Below are 19,618 nucleotides of genomic sequence, written 5' to 3' on the forward strand. Positions count from 1 at the left end.
AAATAGCGCTTCCATTTTGCGGAGGGGAGCGGTCCTAGCAAGATAAATCTTCAGAGCCCTACGAACGTCAAGGGAATGCCAAGAGTGTTCCAGTCTGTGCGCTGGGCGCGGGCAAAAATCCAGGAGAACCAGCTCCTGTGTGCTCTGTGGAAGAGTGAATTGATCTTGGGGAGGAAAGCCGAATTCAGGCGAAGGACCACCCTGTCGTTGTGGAAAATACAAAGGTCACTGCGGACTGAGAGGGCAGCCAACTCCAAGTTCCGACGGGCAGAGGTGATGGCGAAGAGGAAGGAGACTTTGAATGACAAGAAGCGGAGGGAAACCTGACGGAGAGGCTCAAATGAAGACGAAGTCAGCACCGTAAGGACCTTGTTGAGGTTCCAGGTAGGATATCTGTAAATTGTCGGAGGATGCAGGTTAGTTGCTCCTTGCAAAAAATTGCGGATGAACGGGTGTCTGGAAAGAGAATCTGGTGACCCGCAGGAGAACTGAAGCGAGAGCCGTTACTTGACGGCGGAGCGTGTTAGGGACCAAACCCGCCTCGAAGCCATCCTGAAGGAAGGAGAGAACCTGAATGACGGAGGCGGACAGAGGGTCAAGAGACGACCACCGGCAGCAAGATGAGAAGGCGTCCCACGTGGTCTCGTAGATGCGAGTTGTTGACAATCGGCGAGCAGTTTGAATGGTGGAAATTACTCGAGAAGGAATGCAGGCTGCCTTCAAGAGGCACCGCTCAACCTCCAGATGGTTAGTTGGAGCCACGTGGGGTCTGCGTGACGGAGGGCCCCTTGGGACAGTTCCATCCTGGTGTCCAGGATGCACCAATGATTGGCTGTTGACAATGAGATTAAGTCCGCAAACGATGGCCGGCGAGGCCAGTGTGGTGCGACAAGAATAAGTTCCACTCTCTCGTCCAGCATCTTCCAGACAACTCGCGGAATCAGCAGGAGGGGGGAAAGCATAGAGCAGGCCGGGCAGCCAGTGGCTGCGCAGGGCGTTCGTGGCTTCAGCTTGTGGATCCAGGAACCGGGAGAAGTACCTGGGCAGTTGGTGATTGGCTTTTGAGACAAAGAGATCAACCACTGGGCTCCCGAACCAGGTCGCGATCTCCTGGAAGAGGGCTGGAGGCATGCTCCATTCGCCTTGATCCACGTGACCGCGGCTGAGGGCGTCCGCCTGAAGGTTCATGACTCCGGAAATATGGTCCGCCCTGATGGAGTTGAGGTGGGCTTCGGCCCAGCTGCCCAGTAGAATGGCTTCTGTTAGAAGAGCTCTGGAGTGAGTACCGCCCATCTTGTTGATGTGCGCCTTTGTAGACATGTTGTCCGTTAAGACCAGGATGTCCTTGCCCTCTACCAAGTTGCGGAAGTGGAGGGCTAGGTGGACTGCTCTCAGTTCCAGAAAATTGATGCTGCAGTGACATTCCTGATCGGACCACTGCCCCTGCATCATGTGATGTTGCAGGTGGGCCCTCCAACCTGATGAGCTGGCGTCTGTCGTGAGCTTGAGACAGAGAGGCTCCCGGTAACTGCTGCCCCGTGAAATGGCGTCCAAGGTCCACCACCGGAGAGATGAGACGACAGGTTGGGGCAGTCTCAGTCGGGCCAGTGAGGTGCTTCGTCCAGACTGTTGGTGTGGCAGCAGGAACCACTGCAGCTGTCTGCTATGCAAGCGAGACCAGGGGATGATGCCGAATGTGGAAACCATTTTGCCCAAGAGACAAGATAGCTTAAGGGCGGAAGCTGAACCCTCTGACCTACACTGACTAGCTAAGGCTCGAAGGCTCACCTGGCGATCAGGGGATAGGGACACTTGGGATGACACTGGGTCAATGGCCGCCCCCAAATGAAGGATGTGAGTGGAAGGAGAAAGGTGACTCTTAGGCCAATTAACAGAAAATCCATGACTCTGAATGAGGGATAGAACGGTAGAGAGATCCTGATGGGCAGAAGAGAGATGAGGAGAGAATGAGAATGTCATCTAGATAGAATTGCAGACGGATGGGGAGGGAGCGAATATGCCTGATCAGGGCAGCCATTACCTTAGTAAAAACCCTAGGGGCCGAAGAAAGGTCAAAGGGTAAGGCCCTGTATTGGAAATGTTCGCCTTTGTAGAGGAAACGGAGAAACTGGTGGTGCGGGGGGGCTATAGGGATGTGGAGGTACGTCTCCGTTAGGTCAATGGAAGACAGGAAATCCCCCGGGCAGAAACACTCCAAGATGCTAAACAGAGTATGCATCTTGAACCGGCGATAGATTATGTACCGGTTCAAGGCCTTGAGGTCTAGGATAGCCCTTCAGCCCTCCAAGGATTTCCGGACAATAAAAAGCTGGGAATAAAACCCTTGGCCCTGCTGGTCCTGGGGAACCCGTTGAATCACTCGGATAGAGAGGAGATGCTGAATGGCCGAGGAGACCAGGGCCTGCTCGGCTGGGTCGTGAGAGACCGGGTAACTGAGAAATTCCAAATAAAGACCTGATTTTATAGTGGATAGCACCCAGGCATCAGAGATGGAAGCTTGCCATTGGTCATAAAAGAAGGACAACCGCCCACCAATGGGAAGATACAAGAAGGATCTATCTATCTCTCCTGGAAAAACGTCCCCTTCCACCCCGAAAGGATCGCCGAGGGAGGTACTTGCCCCCAGATCTGACCTGTGAGTCAAGTTGTTGTGGTCTAGGCAGGACGGGGTGCTGAGAGCAATAGGAGTTGGAGTTGGAGGCTCGAAAGGACTGGAACCTAGGATAGGGCAAGTAGCGGGAGTCTGCCCGCCTGTTGGCTGAAGGAAGAATCTTGCGCCTGTCCCTTGTCTCAATCAGAAGAGGCTCCAGAGGAGAACCAAACAGGCTCCCGGTGGAGTAAGGAGCAGAGACCAGCTGCCATTTACTGCGCATGTCCGCTTGCCAACTTCTGAGCCACAGGAGACGGCGCGATGTAACGGAGGATCCTAGGGCCTTAGCCGCAAACCTGGTGGCATTTAGTGTCGCGTCGGCCAAGTATTCAAGAGCTGCTGAGATCTTGTTCAGGTCCTGATGGGCCCTGGTGTCAGAGTGCAGAATGCGGTCCTGGAGCTGCTTGAGCCAGAGGAGGACCGCCCGGTTGAAGAAGGACGCCGAAGTAGAGGCCCTGATCGCCCAGGCCGCCGCCTGGTATCCTTTAACCAGGGTCTTCTCGGCCCGCTTATCCTCCGGCCGGAGGGAATCCTCCGGAGACCCCGTCGGATGAACCGGATTAGAAAGAGCCACAATGGGAGGATCGACAACCGGTGGTTGTAGAAGGTCAGACATGGCAGTTGCCGAGTTGTAAAGGCATTTGTCCAGGCCATTGGGGCTGGGGCCAGCTCCCGGCAAGGCCCTCCCGGCAAGGCCCATTGACGATGGAGTCCAGAAAAAGCTTGGGCGCTGGGATGGTTTCGGGATCGATCATTGGCTCAGATAATAAGGCTGAGGCAGGATCCAAAGAGGAATGAGCGTTGGAAGAAGAAGGGACCTCCCCTAATCTAGTGGTTCCAATTGCCTTGTAAAGCAGGGAACGAAACATCTGAGACTGGAAAAGGCCGATGAAGGGGGCTTGGTCAGGAAGAAACCCCTCGTCATCTGAAAGGGCCAAGTCCAGAACGTCATCTGCCCCATAAATGGACCCCTGGTCTGGAGAAGTGGGGGACCCAGCCAGCTCCTGGTCGGAGATGTGATCATCCACCTCCGCGGGGCGCTGTGGAGGTTGAGATGGAGAAGAGGTCTCCGCAGGCAAGCTCCCCTTTTGTAGGCATTGGGCAAGGCTTTGTTTGATTGCCCTTGTCAGAATGGCCTCCAAGGTCTCAGGTAGCTGAACTGAGGACTGCTGGATAGGAGGGGCCTGAGCGGCTGGAGCAGGAGAAGATCCCTGGGGAGTTGGGGATGCAGAGACTGTTTGAAACAAAGGCTCCTTCCCTGGAGGAGGGGCAGGGCCCTCAGGGGCTGGGCGGTCTGGGGACAGTCCCCTGGAGAGGTGGTCATCCTCCTGGGAGAGAGACCCTGCAGTAGAGGAGGCTCGCGAGGCAGGTCGAGGGTCCTGTGGCCTCGATTGAGATTGAGCCTTAGAAAAAGCTTTTTCCATTGCCTTATGCCAGCGCAGTTCGTCCCTAGACGAGGGAAGCACAGCCGTGGTAGAGGCTGTCTTTTTTGCCCTGGCCTTTTTGGCCTGAGAGGGCTTTTCGGAAGAACCCTCCAAGGGGTCACTATGATGGCTGGAGCGGCCTGAGGAAGCTTGCGCCGTAGATCCCTTGCGCTTTGATGCGTCCGCCATCTTGGATCAGGAGAAAGGGCTGAAAATGGCCGCCGCAGCAAAAAACAGCACTAAAAACTAAGCCCAACCGCTGAGGGAGACTCACTGCGATGCGCTCGCTGTTCCACCGGTTCTGCAAGGCAAGGCAAGAAGGATCGCTAGCTCATGGGCTATTACTGCGATCGAGCCGTCAGCGAGATGGTTTCCAGCCGAAAGTCCTGCTGCTGGGCAAAGGCCGTTAAATCGCAGCACAGGTTTCCCCCGTTGATAGGGGAGCCTTGGAGGCTCTAAGCCTTGCGAAGGAATCTGTCAGCTGACAGATTCCAAACCGGCTCCCCAGTTAGAAGCAAGAAAGATCCAACGTTGAGGAGAAAGCAAAGTAAGAAATGTCCTATCTTCTGGGAGATAGCTGAAACGAACAAGGAAGGCTGGAAGACACGTCTATCCAGCATAGACCGAGTCTATTTAGATAGCTACCTTGCTGAAATATCTAACCTCTCTTCACTTCAATTTTTTCAATGAGGATTATTTTAACTACAGATGCTTACTTTTACTATGAGATCCGAGAAAAGGTTTCCTTTTCACAACTCTCATATGTACAACATTGTTGTATAAGCAACAATGCAACACTCTATTGTGGGCTTGTGGACCATTATCCCAATATCAGCTAAACTCTTCTGAAAGTTATTTGCAGTGATTTGTGGATTTTTGCTTTGAAGATCTGATTAGCTTGGAGAACAGTTCTCACAGTCCGTTTTTCTTGGTCTTCCAGAACTTGCCTTGACTTCAACAGTTTAATGAAAAGAAGGACTAGGAGTGAAAAGATAACAGTGCTTGAATATCTAAGGGGCTACCACAAAGAAGAGGGGATTAACCTGTTCTCCAAAGCACACAATGACAGGACAAGAAGAAAAGGATGGAAACTAATCGAGGAGAGAACCAAGCTAGAAATAAGAAGAAATTTCCTGACAGTTAGAACAATTAATCAGTGTAACAGCTTGCCTCCAAAAGTTGTGGGAGCTCCATCACTGGATGTTTTAAAGAAGAAATTGGATAGCAATTTGTCTGAAACGTATAGGACCTCCCGCTTGAACAGGGGATTGGACTAGAAGACCTCCAAGGTCCCTTTCAACACTGTTATTCTATAGTTCTGTCTAACTTCCATACTAGTATTTCTCATGTTGAAACTGCTAACTAGAAATATTTATAGCCTTCTCCTGCTTTGATGAATTATTTCTATTTTCAAATGCTCAGTCATTTGATATGATTATTTGAAACAAAACTGAACAATCACAATTCAAGAAATTAGAAAGGTTAGAGTATCTGTTCACTGGAAAAATTGTGTTCTTGTCAGATACAAGTGATCAAATCGATATGTATACAGTTCAAGCTAACTATTTTATTATATTCTGCTTATAGTACAAGAAATTCCCAGGCTGCTTGCTTTCCCTTGGAAACAGACAGATAAAGTTCCATGGAGTTTAGGGAGGAGGGGTTCTTATGGCTGGATTTCTTGTGGCTACACAATGACTCAAAGCTAATTTCCCACCTGATCCATCCTCCATGCCTGGCTGGGCAATTCCCAACATCTCTCATGAATAACTCTAGTTAATTATCTTTTTGAGCCTTACTAACACCTTTATGGTTTTCAAAACAACACTGAAACTGGAGCAGTATCCAAACTTCTGCACTTCTAATATTCCCTATTTATCTTACATAAATAATAAATGGGCAGTCATACAGTAAATATGCATTCAAATTTGTACAAGATGCCATGTTTAGGAATTCATTAAAATTTACAATTTGATCAGAGATGTCTCAATTTTGGCATGTGATTGTTGCTTTCAGAAGAAAACTATTATTTTTCCCATGCTAATTATTTTCTCAAATCTCATAAAATCTGCAGGTATACATGATTAATTATTATCAAGACAAATAAAAAGACTATATTATTTATCCCAGAGACAATTGCCATTATTTTTGTCTGAACCTATAGAAAAATGAGGAGAGGAAATGTTATATTTGATTAGATAGCTTAGTACATTGGGCAACCATTTTTATGTACTCTAATTCTGCAGAGCCAAGAATTAAAATCAGTGGCATGCTGGATTGTACACCTGGACCATCTAGTCCAGGGGTCGGCAAGCCATGGCTTTGGAGCTGCATGTGGCTCTTTTAACCCTCTGCTGTGGCTCCCTCCTTTCATCCCATTGCTGCGGAGAGAAGCAGCCAATGCCGCTGCTGTTGCCGCCTCCATGACCTGCCCACTGCTCTTGCAGCTCCTTGCACAGCACAGTGAAATTTAGTGTGCTTCACAATGTGGGAGACAAGGTCCCCTCTTCCTCCTGGAGCCCATTATTATTATTATTATTATTATTATTAATTATTAATTTAATTTGTATACCGCCCTTCTCCCAGAAGGGACTCAAATGATGTGAAGCTACAATGCAACCCTGCCCCACTCGCCCCTGGCAACAGCAGCGGTGTCAGCCAAAAGCGGGCCAGTGTTTCAGGGTGGATAGCAGGTCACACATCTCACCAGCGACTGAGGCATGTCCAGCACCAACAAAGGTCAGAAGTAGCCACCCGCCATTTCCTGCTGCAGTCTGTCAGGCAGTGAGAGAGAGACAGAGAGAGAGAGACAGAGACACACACAGAGAATGTTCTGACCTAGGTTTCCTTAGAAATTAAACAGCATAAACTTAGTCCTGGCAAACCTCTTTTAATTCATACGGCTGTTAGATTACTTTCATTTACAGTCCAGAAGGCTTGATAAACAGTCTTTCAGAGGAAAGTTATCAACACCCATCTATCTCATGTGGAACACTGCCAAAGAGCTAATTTCCAGATGCAGGGCAAGGCCAAACTTAGCACAGAGTCACAAACAGAACTTTCAGATCTTGAATTGGCCAGATGAACACATCCCATTCACTTCTCTTTTATGTCTTATGGGAGGGGCCAATCATCTCCAAGTCTTACTCCCAAGTCAACCCTATTTCCTTAATTGTTCCTGTCTCCTGGCAGCTCTGCGCATGCGCACACTGGGAACAGGCTCATGCTGTTCTTCTGCCTCGCTGATGTCCGACTCCAGAAACTCCAGAGGCAGCAAAGAACTACCAGATGGCCTTGGCCCAGGGGTGAAATGCTCCCGGTTCGGACTGGATCGCCCGATCCGGTAGCGATGGTGGCGGGTGGTTCGGAGAACCGGTAGCAAAAATCCCTGCCCCTCCCCCCACCATGCCCAGCTGAACCGCACAATCATCAGAGGCTTTTTAAAAAAACTTTTAAAAGCATTTTTTCTACAACCTCTTCCGACAAAAAAATACTTTTAAAAGTAAAAAAAAAAGCCTTTGATGATCGCGCGGCTCAGCTGGGATCGTCAGAGGCTTTTCAAAGCATTTTTTTCTGCAACCTCTTGGCCGAAGAGGTGGTAAAAAAATGCTTTGAAAAGTCTCTGACGATCCCAGCTGAGTTGCCTGATCGGCAGAGGCTTTTCAAAGCATTAGAAAAAATGCTTTGAAAAGTTAAAAAAAAAAAAAAGTTGGCCATGCCCACCCAGTCACATTACCCTCCCCCCCACCAAGCCATGCCCACAGAACCGGTAGTAACAAATTTTACATTTCACCTCTGCCTTGGCCCCCTCTCTGCCTCTGACTCAGAGCCATCGTCCGAGCCTTCGCCAGACTCCAGGACTGGCCCACGTTCCTCCCTAACCTCCTCACTGTCCGAATCTGCTGCCAGCTCTGCCGGCCGCTAGCAAGCCACAACAGAGAAAGAGAGAGAGAGAGAGAGAAAGAGAGAGAGACAGAGACACAGAGAGAGAGAGACAGACAGAGAGAAAGAGACAGAGAGAGAGAGAGAGAGAGAGACAGACAGACAGACAGACAGACAGAGAGACCTGCACACAGAAGAGAGAGGGGGAGGGAGGGAGGGAGAGAGACAAACAGAGACAGAGACAGAGAGACAGAGGGAGGGGGAAGGGGAAGGATGAGGCAGGGCAAATAATTTAACAACCGGTTCTCTGCCCTAATGACTGAATGGGTAGGCGTGGCTGGAGGGGGGGGTCATGTGACTGGGTGGGAGTGAGTGACGTCGAGTTGGCCACCTCCACCCAATCACACCATTTGTTAAATTATTGGTTCCTGGTGTTTTCTTTTCTGTGGGAAACGGGTCCAAATGGCTCTTTGAATGTTTAAGGTTGCAGACTCCCTGATCTAGTCTAACAGTCTGTTCTCAGTCTGTTCACAGACCAGTCAATAAACCTACTATATCCCAACAGATACCTTTCCAAGACAATCACACTGCCATCAAGGCTAATTACCACATGACTTCCATTAATTGATCCAATTCTTTTTTGAAGTCAACAAAGCTGTAGCCTACCCTATATCTTGGTAGCAAATTTCAAAGTTTCATTATGAATCGTATTCTAAATTCCGTATGCTAGCTTGAAGAATGAGAATAATCAAACTGCACATTTCAGAAATGTGGCATTAGTGTCACCATCCAAAAACATGGTGTGCAGCAAACTTGTCTTTCCCATCTTAAAAGGCAATTATAGAAAATTATACGTTAAAGAAATAATGTAATTTTTATCTCCTTTTACTTGTTTTAAAGAATCCAATCATTGCATCTGCAATAGGCATCACAATGTTTTAATTTTACTGTGAATAAAAACATATAGAGATAGTCCTCAACTTACAACCACAATTGAATCCAAAATTTATGTAAGTGAGAAATTTGTTAAGTGAGTTTTGCCCCATTTTACGATTTTTCTTGTCACATTTATTAAGTGAATCACTGCAGTTGTTAATTTAGTAACACAGTTGTTAAGTGAATCTGGTTTCCTGATTGATTTTACTTGTCAGAAGGTAGCAAAAGGTGATCCCATGACCCTGAGATACTGCAACCATCATAAATCTGAGTCGGTTGTCAAACAATGTAAATCACGTGACCATGAGGATGCTGCAACAGTCATAATTATGAAAAATTGTCATAAGTCTCTTTTTTCAGTGCCACTGTAACTTCGAACAGTTAACTAAGTGAACTGTGGTAAGTTAAGGAGCAGATCAGGAATGCTTCACGAGTTGATAGACTACCTGTACAGTAGACAGTCCTTGGGTAAGCAATTGACATTGGAATTTCCATCACTATGCAATGCAGTTATAAAGTACAACATCACATGACCATATTGGTTAGTGATGGCAATTCCAGCTGTCTTAGTGGCCCTGGACCATGTGTGTCATTAAGTGGGAAGAGGTGAGAATCCCAGGCAAGAAGCAAGGGGTGATGTGTGTGATTGGCATGACAGAGCATGGGTAGATTAGCCAGAGGCTGTACACAAGTGTTATGGAATATGAACGGGGTAACAAATGGGCATTGAGGATGGGAGGCAATGGGGTGCTACAGGCATGCAGGAGACTTATTGGGAGAAAAGGCAGTGGGAACAACTTGAAATCTTCTCCGTCACCTTTCCCATTGACTTTGCTTATGGAAAGCCAATGGGAAAAGTTGCAAATAGGGACATGTGACCACAGGATGCTGCAACTGTCATAAATACAAGCTGGTTGTCAAGCCCCCCAAATGGCAATCACATGACCATAGAGATACTGCAACAGCCAGAACTTCAAAGCCAGTCCTAACTATCATTCATTCAACACTGTCATAACTTTGTATAATTGCTGGATGAGTTGTTGTAATCCAAGGACTTCCTGTACAGATAAAGGGAATGGCTTGTGACTAAGGTGATAAGTTGGCTCCAAATAATTACTTCAGACAGATGAAAAAATCAAGCATTTGTCCTTACAATCCCTAACTCAGTTCAACTCAATATTTAACTCAACAGTTAATCTACTTATATTATTTGTACTATGTAAGTAATAACACCATATACACAAAATAAAAACAAGAAACAGAAAAAAAAAACATTAAAGGGGTACAATTGGAAAACTATCATCAGGTCCTTCTATAAAATTGTAAGAACACACTACCACAATTATGCAATACAGAATCAATTAAATCAAATCAATTAGAAATAGCCTTTGTATTCTATTAAAAATACTAATTATGTTCTATGATGAAATATAGAATATTTAATCTGCTAATTGGGACAGCAACTAATTGGGCAATTAGTTAAAAACAGTAAATAGTTTCTTGTTTTTTCACAAGATAGTTTCAGGGTATTTTCATTTTCTTTTAAAAATTGGTTTAATTTATATCCTACTTTTCCTCTGAAAGCTCTTCTATTTTATCATAGAAATAACCTTATGAGAGAGATTTAAATCAAAGTTATCTAGTGAGGTCAATGGGTAGTGAGGTCAACTGGGACTTAAATGTGAGTCCTCCTGTCTAAGTTCAATACCTTAATATTATATCAGACTAGAAAATCTCCTCTAATACTGTGCTCCATGTCATTGCCAGAGTTCACAAATGTAGGAAGATTTGTAGGTGTGTTAAGATTTCAGAACATTAAGCTTAAAGCATGAATCGTCTGAGATGCTTTCTCCCCACTATTGTTTATTCTCTCTCTACTTTAGCTATTGCTTCCTGTGATCAGCTTCCACGTTGTTTTATAATGCCAGTTCTTATATCCAGTGAAGAATTTGATCTTTAAACAAAGTAACAATATAAGCATACAATTCCTGTACACTCTTCTTTAAAAACAGTAACTGTATTTGCTTGTTCATTTTAGCCAATATAGATATCACATTTTCAGTAAAATATAGCCCATACTTCATGGTCCACAAAACATTACACAGAAATTTCAGATATTGGATTAGTCAGGGAAAATAAAGATCTGAGCCACATCTGTAGTCCAATGTTTAGAAGAAAAAATGATAACCTGAGCAGATTAACTTTTCTACATGTGATTCTTCAACTGAACATTGCATTTCCTACCATTGTAAAACAACTTTCCTCAACCTGGTATTCTCCCAAATTCTTGGAAAAGTGTAGTTTTCATAATTCTCAATCATCGTGAAGAATGCTGGATTAGAATGAACTTTTGAAAAAGTGATCTGCCTGTTCCTTTATTAATTTTCATAAATGATGCCTTCCAAATGAAATGTAGAAACAATTCAAAAAAGAAAACAAAAGAAGGAAAAGCTCACCTGTGAAAACAATGGCACTGTCAGTAAAATTAAGCTCCAGATCACTTAGGTCTGACTTATGTAATAATTCCTAGAATTGAATTCACTAATACGACTTGAGTTGAATTAGTGAATTTTCAAAATCCATCCATACAACAAGCTTATTTTCTAATTAGTGAATCTGCTATGCTAATTATAAAAACAATATTTCAAATATCATGCTATTGAAAGCTACTATATTATGCAAAGAAATATGCACATTTTCCCAATTAATAAAACACAAATTTACTCATAACAAAATCAAAGGAAAGCAAGTGCATATCTTTAAATATCCTGGTTTTAGAAATGTATCTTCATGTTTTCATATAAAATAGAATAAATTCAATCATAACTATGCTTGAAATACTATACTGCATCAGATTGCATGCTAACTATAGTATCAGAAAAGAATAATGTCCTTTAATTTGTATGAGAGTTTAAGGCTAAAATATTATATTAGAGCCACAACCTACAGTATAAGAGACACACAATATGGTTTTAATCTGATTTCAATAGCTAGGTAGTCTTCAATTTACAATCACAATTGAGCCCAAACTTTCTGTTGCTAAGTGAAATACATGTTGAGTGAATTTTGCCTCATTTTACAACTTTTCTTGCCATAATTGTTAAGTTAGTAACATACGTAGTTGTTAAGTGAATCTGGCTTCACCATTGACTTTGCTTGTCAGGTGGCTGCAAAAGGTAATCACATGCCCTGGAACACAGCAAATGTCATAAATATGAGTCAGTTTTCAAGTGTCTGAATTTTGATCATGTAACCATGGAGATGGACATACATGGACCATACAATGGTCATATGTGTGAAAAGCAATGCCTGAAAATTAGCCTGAAATTTTGGCAAACCATAGAATAATATATGAATATGTATAGTATACTCTATGTACCTAGTTCAAAGTGACTCCCTATATTCTGCAAGAGAAGAAACTAAACAAACTTTCAGTAAACATGATTCTTACTTATCCTAGCCAATTATACTTTCTTATTTAGGAATACAGGGTATCTTCTCCTATTTGAAGAAATAGTATGGCATGTATAAACCATCTTGGTTCTATCTCAGTTCTTACAATCAAGAACTCCTTCCACTGAAAATGTCAGTAAGAATGAAATTGAATCTTGCACATCTGCCAAAACTGTTCTCAGTCACAGCAACATTATTGGAAGATACTACACACCGTGATTGCCCAGCTCCTAATATGCCTCCAATTTACTGGGGTTATGAAATATGTTAATATGGCGTAAGGATAATCAATGACTGAATACATCCTTTGTATGTAGAAAGCCTCAGGTTCTATATCTGATGTCTAAACTCTCAAATATTAATTGGGATTAGAAACAAACATTCACTAAATCAGATGTTCTATGTTCTGATTAATAAGGGCAAGAAAAAGATTAAGATGATACAGAAAAATCCTAATGTCCTTTTGTTTTCAAATGTAAATCTTATAAGTAAGTATTTTAAAGCAGTTAGCTTCATTCTTTTTGCTGTCCTATCTAAGAAGGTAGACCAGTTTGCACCTCAATTCTGTTTAGAAAACAGCCTCCAAGTCTCATTATCAATATAACTATCTATTCTTACCTCAGGCATTTTAATAGATATGAAAAATGTCTGTCCAGACAGTCATTGTTGGCAATAACTGGGTTACCTGAATCAACCATTTAACTCTATATAAGATAGTATCCCTACTGCACAGAGTACAGTAATTGTGTGTCAGAATTTTTGATTAAGAACAATATTTTTTCCATATCAATCAATGAACAGAAAACATGAATGAAAGACACTAAGCAAATTTTTCATGTAGCTTGTGCACATAGTATCGCGACAGACGGGATTAAAAGTAGATCTTGGAGTTTACTGTAGACAGAGCTTTAGAAGTATTAGATGGTCTAGGTACCATGAATAAAATTTAAAGATGTTGCCGATATACTACATCAAAGAACAAAGGAAAAAAACCCCGAGAATATGATTTTTCAGACTCTCATATATAGATGGCTTGTATCAGAGAAAAGCTGGAAAGCAACAAAGGCGCAGCCTAACAGGCATAAATATTCATTGCAATCTTCTGTTAAAGGTATATGATATTGTAGCTAGCATGGCAAGATTTCTAAAAACACACCTCATATCTATGTTTCTGTTTCTGTCCTCTTCTCAATATATTGAGAAGAAACATGTTTTAGGCAGGTCTTTATACCTTCTGTTTAGTTTGACTAAATCTAAATGAAACATTTCAGTTTAAACCTTTTGAAATAATCATTATTTATTATCATGCTGACAGGTAAAAATAAATATAAAGAAAATGAATTAGCCATGAAATGTATTATACTGTACTGTATTTAGCTTAGATCCTATCTACTTTAAATAAATATCAAAGTGTAAGGGTATGAATAAGAAATGCAAGATCATGCAATACGGTAACTGACAGAATTCCTCAGCAACAAGACCAATGCAGTTTTACAATAATGTGGGCTGTATCTGTTACACAAATACTTTATAACAGAGAAACTTGTACAAGTAGATTCCCCAGGATGCCAAACAAGTACATTTTGTCCATTATTTGTCAGTTTCAAGGTTCTACTCCTCTGTAAGTTGATGTTGCAAGTTGGAAAAAAAATTAGAGAAAAATATTAATGTCTATCTCAGCTTCTCCCAATTTAGCAACCTAAATTAGAAATCCAATTCTAAATAAGAATGGATAATGATGGGTCTTATACTTCAACACTTCTTCAGGGTCCCAATACATTAAAATAAACTATGCAGTTAACAATTAAAGGCAATACCTTAAACTTCAGACTTTAAACTTTAAACCTTCTTAAATATATTTTGTAGACCATATGTGCAAATTTGAAATAAAAATAAAACATTCTACATCAAAGTTAGTTTACTGAAAATAAGATATTTCTCATTCTTTTATACTAGAATGGATTCTAAAATAATCATCCTACCACTTTAAGTGTTCAGAAAGAAAGGGGGAGTAATGTGATGTTTGTTTATTTAAATATTCATATTGTAAAAACAAATTAACACAATGAAACAGAAATCTAATAAACAAAACTTAAAATTGACACATTCAATAAATAATTTCAATATACTGTGGAGAAAAGTAATCAGACTGTATGCACACATAGACACAGTCAGACACAATCCAGCAGGGATATTGAAACAGGTTCATATTAACATGTTTTATGTAACTATTAACTTAGCGATACAGGATGTTCTGTGTCCTATCTCATGTGTAAACATACTTTTCCTGAAAGCAACCGGCAAATAAACTAATGGTTACAATATAAAACTCTGTGTTTGCATCAAATAACACAAAGTTCCCACCATTCACTTGTACCAGATCAAAATATTATTCACACATTTCTTCCATGTGGTCTTAATAATAACTAGCCGTTGCCCAAAGATATGAGACATTCCACTGCTGAAGACCATGAATGAAATATTACAAATAGGCAAAAGAAAAAAAGAGATTGCATCATCTACATACCTGCTTTCCATATTTGAGATATACACTGACACAACTGACAACAGACTCCAGGAGCAATTGTATAAAAGATAAACCAGGAGATAGTAGGAAAAACAACAACAGAGCTTTCTGACAGAATGTATTTGTTACAGGTGAACATAACGTAAGGCCAAGATGCTGAGTTTTGTCTTTTTTTTTTTTTATGCAAGAACACAAGTTGAATTTAAACAGGCAAACTCTCTTGTATAATCGATCGTTATATACCTTACCATCCACTAATGCAGTATCTGGACAAAGAGGCGCAGACAAGAGTTTAGAAAAAGATAAACTAAGGTGCAAATTATCTTGTGTTTCTTTTCTGAGAACTCAACTTCCAGATAGTCCAGCAATGCGCCCAGTCGGTCCCTCGATCTCGCAAGAGGCAGATTCACACGAACTCATAACTTTGCCTTCTTTTCAATCCCAACTCTCTCTACCCTTTTCCCTGAAACGTAGTAAGCAGCCGAGAATCTTCCGACTTTTTTTTTTTTCCCCTCCCCTTCCCGGGCCGATGCCACGGTTGCCTCTCTTAGGAGAGAGAGAATTCGGAAGGAACGATCTTATCTAGCCCGCCGTGTTTCTCCAATAACGCAAGCGCGCTGCTATAAATAGGCTGCCCCAGCCTGCTGGGGGGCGAGAGGATGCCTGCGCCACCACCACAACAAGAGTCTCAGAAAAGCCAACTCTCCACCCCGCCGAGGCGCTTCTTGCCACCTTAAAGACTCCCTCTCGCAGGTGTCCAGGAGCGCTCCTTTTCTGGGTCAGCTTTTGCGAACTCACCTGTCTAGAGTAGCAAGAGGAGAGGCAGCAGAGAGAGCAGAGCAGCGGCGAGACTGAGCCCCAGGAGGGCCCGGGTGGTCCTGGGAGCGATGAGTGGACCCGCCCTTCCAGCCGGTGGTATAAATAACATTATCTGGCGGAGCAGGGACATTCCTGCTCGGGGACAGCTCGGCTGCCCGGCCCAGATAGCCGTGTCCCTCCGGGGGAGGGAAAGGAGAAAGGAGGAGGAGGAGGAGGAGGAAGCGCCTGCCCTGCAATGCAGCACAGCGGCCCCCCCAGGCCAGCGCCAGCAGCGGCACCTGGCGATGCCCGGCGCAGCAATCGCCGCCGCCGCCGCCGCTACCTGCTGCAAACGATGCCCGGCAGTCGAGAGGCAACAACCGGGCCACACCCAGTTTAAAGCGGCGCCTGATCTCTCGAGCTCCAGCCTCGAGTAAAATACTCCGGGGACGGGGGAGGGCAAAAAACAAACAAACGACGGTTTAAAACTGCGGGAGCCACAGCCCTAAATGAAACAGGGGAGTGAGGGAGGTTGGGTGGCGAAGGGGAAGGCGCGCTGGCTGTGCCCCTCACGGGCAACCGCGGAGCTCCCTCGTTCACTGAGGCGGCAGGAGGATTGTGGTAGGGCAACGTGAGACTCTTGAAACCACGCCGACGGCTGCTCTTATCAAACGGTTGTCCGGACTAGAGAGGGGGGGGGGGTAGAGGCAGAGCTTGGCACCCGCCTCTCGCAGCACCGAGGAGCGCCGCTCCGTTAGCGCCTGATGGGAAGGTGGCCCGCCCCGTAGCTCGCGCGCCTGAGCTGCCCGCCAACCTTCGTGCTGCAATGTGAGGGGTTGGCGGCGGTGGGGTTCGAATTCCCGCGTCTTCCGGGCAGCTCGTGAGAAAAGCTCTGGAAATAGCCCCGCGCTTCAGAAATAAACCGTCTGTGACAGGACTGCCCTTGTCCCCGCTTCACCCACCCGCCGTCCTGGGCTAGACGTCAAAGGGAAAGCTCTTTTATTTCCCGCTTTTTCCTCGCGCCGAAGGGAATATCTTGACGCCTCTTGATTTAAACCGCGCGGCGGCGCCCATCGTCACCGGCACCAACTTGTACTTCGGCCCTTCCTTGACGTCCTAGAAGGGAGGGTGAAGCTGCGCTCTCATTTGCTAGATTGTACACCCCCCATCCCTGTATTTGAAAGGGAGGGGAATCACCTTCGTTTAAAAATCCATTCTGCTTAAACGTCTAAAAATGCAAAACAAAGGAGAGGATATCCTCATCATTGGGTAGTATATAGACCGAGTGCTGCAGGGCAGGCCTACTGTAGCGGCTTTTCTGCTGAGGAAAACAGGAACACCGGAGACTATTACAGGGCGAATTCTCCACAGCGAAAGGAGACGAGGAGCGGGGGTTATTCAACGCGAAACTGCTGCAAACGGGCAGCTTTCCGGGAAGGGGAAAATGAGTCTGCTTCTTGATCCTGACTGCAGAGGGTCCAGTGTTTACAAGAACTCTTTTTTTTCCCCTCCCCGCCCCCCCCCCCAGCCGCAAATCTCATCCATTTGAAGAAAGTTGCTTACCTGCTATCACTTGCAAAAAGATATTGCTAGAAATTAGTAGAAATTTCAATCTCCTCTTAGGTTTATTTTTAAGGCCAATTTCTAGGATGATGTAATTGAACTTAAAACCACTTCATTGATGATATATAAAAGGGATTTCTATACATAACTGGTGTTTGCTCAGATACAATTTTTTTAAATCCACACTCGGGATAACTATTGGGAGAAGGACAACTCTAAAACAAATTTCTCCAAACTGCTGCCCTTCCAATGTATTATACTGTAAACCCTATGGTGTCCTAGATTGTAGCATATTCTACCAAAATAATGGGAGATTATTGATATACAAAATCATAATTAAAAAAAACTTCACCAGACTCAGGATTACTATTTTCTATTCCAAGATGTTATTTGGACACTTGAAATGTTTTTTTTTTAAATTTTTCACCTCTCAAGTTATTCAATACCACTCAGAAGCCTTATCAGGTTTGAAATATTATGTCTTATATATACTCATATTGTTTTTGGTATAATTTTACCAAAATGAGGTATCAATCAAATTAATAAAAATACAGATGACACACTATTTCACTTTTTCATCTACCAACAGGGAATCTGTTACTCTACTCAGAATTGGTTGTGAATTAATAAAATTATCCAGACAGGACAGAGGTATGCCTGTCCGCAAGCAGATGGATTTGAAATAGAATTTCAGACTGTTTTCATTAAAGGAATTCTTCAACTTTCCTGTAAACCTAGGTTTTAGAATGGAAGTATTTCTGGATTCAGCTTTTTATCTGTTGGCTCAGATCTGCATGCTTGCCTTAGTACATCTAGATTGGATTATTACAGGATGCCCTTCTTGGGGCTATTTGGAACAGTCTTCAGAAACTGCATGGGGTTTAAAATGCAGGAGCAAGAATGTTAGTGAAAGCTTGCAAATAGAATTGCATTCAGTATGGTCTATCTTTGCTATCTGAATACTAATTGTCCCAATCTTAAGAGACCTTTTGTAACTCTATTTGGTAGTGTTTTAATTAAACAATTACTGAATGGCATCAACAAACTGGGCCAACTCCAAGGCATTTGAAAATAAATCAGACACCTACCTGAGGCGTTGGTTCAATCCAGGCAAAACTGAGTGACTTTGAAACTACATTGCAGTAGTCCAAAAAGGAGAACACAAGGACATGAGTGACAGTGAGAAGAGCCTCACTGGGGGGTGAGGAATTGGTGCAAGTTGGGGAGTATTCATATGCTTCAGCGGGTATGGAACACGGCTGAACAAGTTGCTCCAATCTGTAATGTTAACTATTTGACACATAATATTACTGTTTTGGGGGCCAAATGGTTGCCAGATGCAATTCAAGATCCTGGGTGTCACTTTTAAAATTTTTCATGACATGGGACTGGGTTACCTAAGGGATGGTCAGTCCTCATCCAGATGTTTCTGCCCATCCAATCCAGTCTCAGGAATGTGGGCTGGTGGAGACCAGGAGATGTCTCTTCTCTGCCATAACCATTGCCCTCTGGAACATTCACTCTCCAAAGGAGCTGACTTTTCCAACTTGGTGACCTGGCATGGGGTGGGGACAGGGATTGTTCTGGGGAGTAGTAGGTGCACATGCGCATGCGCACAGCTCCATTTGTGCAAAAGTGGTCATTATTCACCACTCAGAGTCACTGGTTTGAAATGGGTGGCTATACAAATTGAATGAATAAATCAATTAATCCCATTATGTATGTTTGGTGGACGTGAGTATCTGTTAAAAGAACTGTCCATTTGTTCCTACTTTCCTCTTTTCTTTAGTAAGAGTTCATATCTTATACAATATCAGATTTGCTCAAGAGATTTGTCAAGCACCTTTTGTCAATAAATTTTTAAAAGTCCAAATATTGTTTACCAGATCATTGTTATCAATGTATTTGTGATTCTCATAAAAAAACCCTGAAGCTGATTGATGGTATATGAATTACCAGAATTGTTATTGAAAATAATAATTATATGGAATTGTGCAAGATTTTCTTCAGGATTCCCACTTTAATTAAAAATACTGACATCTGATCCATTTTTGCTAGCAGAAATGTAGGTTTGCTTTCCTTACAATGGATATTTTTAATTTCTCCCCAATATATTTTTTGTTAATAGTTTATGGCTAAAAATGTCATATGATTGAATTCAGTGAGTAGTTATTATTAGTTGCAATATTTAATTACAACATTTACATTTTGCTGTACTTTAATTCAAAACTAGATTATCTTCCTCCATGTCTAGGTATCTTAAGTGGGAAGAAAGCTCACACAAATGAGTTACGTTTCTAAATAGAAATATATAGGCCTATATTTTTTACTAAAGACCAAACTAAGCTAAAAGTATTTAATGTG

General features: G+C 43.3%; 1 protein-coding gene across 2 annotated transcripts in view; it reads right to left on the reverse strand.

Moving 5' to 3' along the window:
- Nucleotides 1–15,758, reverse strand: part of SPTB (spectrin beta, erythrocytic) — a 122,091-nt gene extending 106,333 nt beyond the window's left edge. Inside the window, exon 1 of one of the 2 annotated variants that reach the window (XM_070956940.1) lies at nucleotides 15,692–15,758. The gene's annotated coding sequence lies outside the window, so the exon portion shown is untranslated. The remainder of the gene's footprint in view (nucleotides 1–15,691) is intronic. The other variant, XM_070956962.1, reaches the window with a different exon arrangement.
- Between the last annotated feature and the right edge of the window lie 3,860 nt (nucleotides 15,759–19,618).

This window comes from Pituophis catenifer, unplaced genomic scaffold (assembly GCF_029215685.1).
Source record: "Pituophis catenifer annectens isolate HBS135680 unplaced genomic scaffold, rPitCat1.0.hap2 SCAF_1, whole genome shotgun sequence".
Classification (NCBI taxonomy): Eukaryota; Metazoa; Chordata; class Lepidosauria; order Squamata; family Colubridae; genus Pituophis; species Pituophis catenifer.